Raw genomic sequence first — 6,000 nt, 5'->3', positions numbered from 1 at the left:
CAAGAGATTGAGATTTCTCTCTAAATCCTAAAATAACATATGTTGCACATGCATTTTAGGCATATATAAGAAAATTGCATCCATAACATAACATATATGCATAATTTTGTAGATATTTTTCAGAGTCAAATTCCAACTTCACGAAAAAAGGGTATTGGGCTTGAAGGGGATGACGATGACTTTCAGCCTACTCCAGACATTGAGCTAGATTTCAACTTCATAGTGAAGGATATCATGGTTGGCCGACTCAACTTTAGGACGAAGGAGTCACTCACGATTTTAACTTCACGATGAAAAATATTATGCCCAAATGATCAACTTAACTTCACAACAAATGAGTCATCTGCAACAACAATGGACTATCTCCCAACCTTATTTACAACATAGCTTAAGTCGAGAAAAGTTGTCTGTCAATGAAAACTTTCGAGTTCGATTCCATTCAGCTCGAAGGCATATCAACCACATGGTAACAGTGAGGAACTACTTTTCAGTAGAATTTTAAACTGAGGTCTTTAAGCCAAGAAGAAGACTAAGGTTGACTACGATTTGGTAACAAGAAGCCACTTTCCATTTCAGATTTTGAACCACGATTTCAACTTCATAATGAAAGATATCGTGTTCAAAGACATCTCAAGATCTACTCAACTTTACGACGAATGAGTACTCGTAATACGACTCAACAACAGGGAGTTGTCCTCTATTTCTTAATTCGAATCTCAAATCCGCAGCAGAGGATAGTCTATAAAAGATTTGAATGCAATATTGAGTAGAATTTTAAACTCAAAGATCGACAACCATCACAGGAACATGCTTGTTTTCAAGTCCATATGCACTGAACAAAAATTTGTGTCTTTTTGTCTTTGCCCTATTTTCATTACACGATAATGGGCAAATAGGGGTAACTATAGAAACTTATTTTCGTCTGTGGTTTATTTATTATATATATAATAATATAATATAATTTTTTAAAAATATTTTTTGAAAACATATAATATATAGTTTTTAGAAAACGTTTTTGAAAGCATATAATATGTAGTTTCTAAAAATCGGTTTTTGAAAATATATAATATGATTTTGAAAATACGTTTTTGAAAACATATATTATATAGTTTTAAAAACACATTTTTTGAAAACGTATAATATACATAGTTCTAGAAACAAATTTTGAAAACGTATATAATATAGTTTCGAAAAACTATGTTGAAAAAAAATATATATATAGTTTTTTCAAACGATTTTTTTGAAACATATATAATTTTTGAAAAAATATTATTTTTTAAAAATATAATATTATATTGTTTTTATTATATTATTATTTATATTATTATTTATTTATTTAATTTCATTTTTTACAGGTCCAAAAGGTTCAAGGTCCAAATCAAAGTCCAAGTCCAACAAATGTATAGGGGGCTTAACTAGGTAGCCTGACCCAGCAAAACCCGGCAAGGACCAAATGAAATGAAACGAGCCCAACAGTCCGAAGCCCAAGCCGTCTAACCCAACGAGCTAGGGTTTTGTCATAAGCTAAAGGCGTTGTAACACCAAAGCCACAGGATCGACCAAGGGATCAATGGCCCAGATTGAAAGGTATCTAGGGTTAAAAAACCCTAGGAAGAATATACCAACGTGCGCTGCCAACCACAAGGCCCAAGGCCATGCAACAACTGGCCAAGATCTCCAGCTAAGATTTCCGGCAACGAAGCAACCAAAGTTGAAGGAAAAACCAAAAAATCGGCCATGCAAAAGAATCAGGCTAGATTCAGGACTGAACCATCCCAAATCTCTCGGCCAATAACCCCAATAACCTGAGTAAATCGAGAACGGGGAGAACGTCCCCGAAATAGCTAAAAATAGCCCCAACGAGGGCTCTATAAAAACCTACATAGATGAGACAACAAGGACAACAAAAATCATCCTGAGCAACAAAACAGAGACAATCGAATGAACAAAAAAGCTAATAGAGCAAAGAAATAATCACCAAAACAAATAAAGTAAAAAAAACATTCGGCCAAAACCAAAAATTCACCAAGAAAAAGAACCGAAACAAACACCGAGCAAGGCATTTTCAGGCCCCGAAAATAAGAGCAGTGACACCAAAAAAGGAAAATAATCATCGGGAAAGTGAAAACCTACCACCCAACCAAGGTAGAAATCGACCATTTTTCTTAGAACTATGTTATTTGGGGTTTATTTTGGGAGTTTGAGGATCGATTTTAGTTTTTAGGTGTTGACGGGAATATTTCAGTATAGTTTGGAGTTTTTCGACCATCGAGAGCGGAGATCTAGGCGGCGGTTTGGCACCGGCGGGTGGTCAGTCTTCTACAGACCAAAGCTTGAGTTGAGAGCATTTAGAGAGGGGAAGGGGTTTATTTTTAAAGAATGAGGATGCAATGATTTTTTTTGAGATTTTTGGGATATTTATAGGGAGGGCTACTTTGTAAATATGAAATAGTTAAATTATTTCTGCAGTCCCTGTTACTTTGATATGTAATTCATTTTAGTCACCTGTTATAAATTGGCCTTTGAATTTTGAATTATTTCGATTTAATTCTAGATTATATTTCTCATATTTTGCAATTTAACCCAATTTTGATCCTGTAAATTTTTATTTATTTATTTCTTTTTTTATTTTCTTTTGATTCTGACATGTTCCTCATTTTTATATTTCTTTTTTTAACGTGTTTTTTCTTTAATACATTTTTTATTTATTTCTTTTAAATTTAATATTTTCTTCATTTTATTTTACTTTGCTTTGCTTTTATTTTTCTCTTTTAAAATTGTTTTTAACCTTTTTTTCTTCTTTGATTTAATTAATATTTACTTTATTTTATGATCTAACGTTTTCCACCTTCTAGGGGTAATTGAAATCGATCAAAGGTAAGCAATTCGGATCGAATTTCAAATTTTAATTTAACTTTTAATTTTCGCAATTAAGACAACCAAAAAATTAAATTTGTATCGAAAGGGCAGTACAAGGGTGCTAATCCTTCCTTGACTGTAATCATCTCCTAAATCCAATATATTTCTGGTAAAACGTGGATAAGGTAAGACGATAAATTAAGGTATCTGATCAACCTAATTTTAAATGATTGGAGGCGGCTCTAACACATTTATTTAAGTCAAAGACCAATTTTGGGCCCACCCAAAGGACAATTACGACACAGAGAATTGTCAGATTTGGGAGTCAACTACAATCGGGAAAGGATGAGCACCCCGAATCACATTTTCGATACCATACGATTAACGGGTTGTCTTAATTGCAAAAATTTAAAGTTTAAATAAAAATTTGAATTTTGATCTGAATTTATTTACCTTTGATGGATTTTGAATTTACTTGATTTCTTTAAAATAAAATAAACATAAACATAAACATAAAAAATCTTTTGCTTTTTCTTTTTTTTCTTATTTTTTATGTTTCAAACCCCCTTTCACCGAAACCCCCATTTTCTTCTTCACATGTTGCTTATATATTGTTGTACAGGTTTTTCATTTCCTCCATCGACGGGCTTCGTTTCCCTTGATCTTTAGGGATAGTTTTGATTTATTTTGAAATATGTTGATTTAGTTTCCATGCATGAGTATTTTCTTGTCATCTTCATTGTTTGCAATTGACTTGCCCTTTTTTATTTAGATTTTCATGATTTAGGTTTGATTTGCATGAGATCTTCCCTTTTGCTGATTTGGTTGATTTTCTTGCCAAAATTGATCGAAAGAAATCTGGAAATATCCTCTTGTATGGTGCATGGCTGTCACGCGTCGATCATTGGCCGTTTATGACTTATCGGTTCCCTGGTGTGTTGTTGGATTCATTTTCAACTTTTGTATCAAATGACCAAATCTAACAACCCTAGATTGGTTACGCATGAGACCTTAGGGCTTCGATTTAACCCTAAACTTGGTTCTTGATCTGGACCATCCATTGCTCGTAATCGTGAGGTTCTTTTTTCGTACGACGATGTGCTTTGCTCTTTAAATACCCTAGTAGACTTGCTAGATCAAACTTGTACGTTGGGCCTTCCTTGGCTAAATCTCTTTGGATCCTAATATGCTGGGCAAAACAGATTGGGTCGGTCTTCATAAGCTGGATTACTTAACTTGGACTTCCTTAGACTTAGACTAGACTTTTATTGGACCTGAACTGAAATTAAAAATAACAAAAAAATTAATAAAACAAAATTAAATAATAATAACAATACTACCACAACTACGTAAAATATATATAATAAGTTTTTAAAACCATATAATATATCTTTTCAAAAACTATATAATATATATTATATATATTTTCAAAAATCATACAATACATTTTTATAAACTATATTATATATATTTTCAAAAACTATATATATTGTATTTATTTAAGATATTTATATTATATAATATATTTTTATAATAAAAAAATTATTATACTTATATAATAAAATACTATAACATATACTAGTATGATAATAACCCCCGAATAAAAGTGGGTGTCTACAGCTGCTTCTGTTTGCCTATTGTCAACGATAATATGGAAAATATAAAAAGACATGAATTTTCGTCCGATTTTCGAGATAAATGGATCCTGGATGCAAGGTTACTCTCATAATGTTGAGTTATTCAACCTTTCATAATGGTCATTTCTTGAGTTGTAGGTTGATTAAATTGCGATGGTTTTAGCCAGAGACTAGTTCCTCGTTGCAAGACAACAGTTGATCCTAAAACCACGATTTAAAAATAGTTCTTTGTCACTAACACGACGACCAATGTGCTTTCGATTCGAATGGAATCAAACTCAAAGGTTTTGGTTAACTTGAACTCTGTTGGAATTTGGGCTAGGAGGTAGTTTCTCATTGCTACCGTACAATCAATGTGCTTTTGAGTTGAACAGAGTTGAACTTGAAAGCTTTAATCCTTGGTCCTCTTCTTGACCTAAAGACTTCAGTTTGATGTTTGATCGAAAAGTAGCTCATCGTTGTGACCATACGATCGGTGCAATCTCTAGCTGAATGAAATCAAAATCAAAAGCTTTTACTCGACAAATAGCTTTTCTCGACTTAAGTCGTGTCAAGTTTTGACTGGGAAATGGTTCCTTGTTGCCAAATCATAGTCAACTTTGGTCTTATTCTTGGCTTAAATACCTCGGTTTAAAATTTAACCGGAAGGTAGTTCCTTACTTCTACCATGCGGTTGATGTGCCCTCGTGCTGAATGAAATCGAACTCGAAAACTTTCGTTGATAGATAACCCTTCTCACCTTGAGCTATGCTGTTAAACTTGACTGAGAATTGGTTCTTTGTTGCCATATTACAACTAACCTAGGTCTTCTTCTTGGCTTAAAGACCTCAGTTTGAATTTTAAATGGAAGGTAATTTCTTTCTACCACCATATGATCGATGCACTCTCAAGCTGAGTGAAATCAAACTCGAAAGCTTTGGTCAATAGATAACTCTTCTCACTTTAAGTTGTGTTGAAATTTATCTGGGAAGTAGTTTCTTATTGCCAAATTGTAGCTAACCTAGGTATTCTTATTGGCTTAAAGACCTCACTTTGAATTTTGACCAAAAGGTAGTTCCTTGCTGCTACCATACGGTCGATACACTCTCAAGCTGAGTGGAATCAAACTCGAAAGTTTTGGTTGGCAGATAGTCCTTCTCGCATTGAGCTATGCTATGAAAGGTTCCTCCAAGTGAAGGATGTCTCCCCTTTGCTGCTCTAAGCTGAACAAGATGACTTTTCTTCGCGGTTTAAGACAATCCTGGTTCTTTGGATGACTCACATTCGAGGGAAAACTAGGTAAGATGACTAGAAAGTAGTTCCTTGTTGCTACCTTGCGGTCGATGCATTCTTAAGCTGAGTGGAATCAAACTCGAAAGCTTTGGTTGGCAGCTAGCTCTTCTCAACTTAAGTTATGTTGTAGATGATTCTTGCAAATGAATGATTCTTTGAATGACCCCCCTTCGTGGGTTTAAGCCAAGTAAGACGTTGAACTTGATATCATTCGTCGTGAAGTTGAAATTGA

This window comes from Hibiscus syriacus, unplaced genomic scaffold (genome assembly GCF_006381635.1).
Source record: "Hibiscus syriacus cultivar Baekdansim isolate YM2019G1 unplaced genomic scaffold, ASM638163v2 tig00110722_pilon, whole genome shotgun sequence".
Lineage (NCBI taxonomy): Eukaryota > Viridiplantae > Streptophyta > Magnoliopsida > Malvales > Malvaceae > Hibiscus > Hibiscus syriacus.
This window is presented reverse-complemented; position numbering follows the sequence as displayed.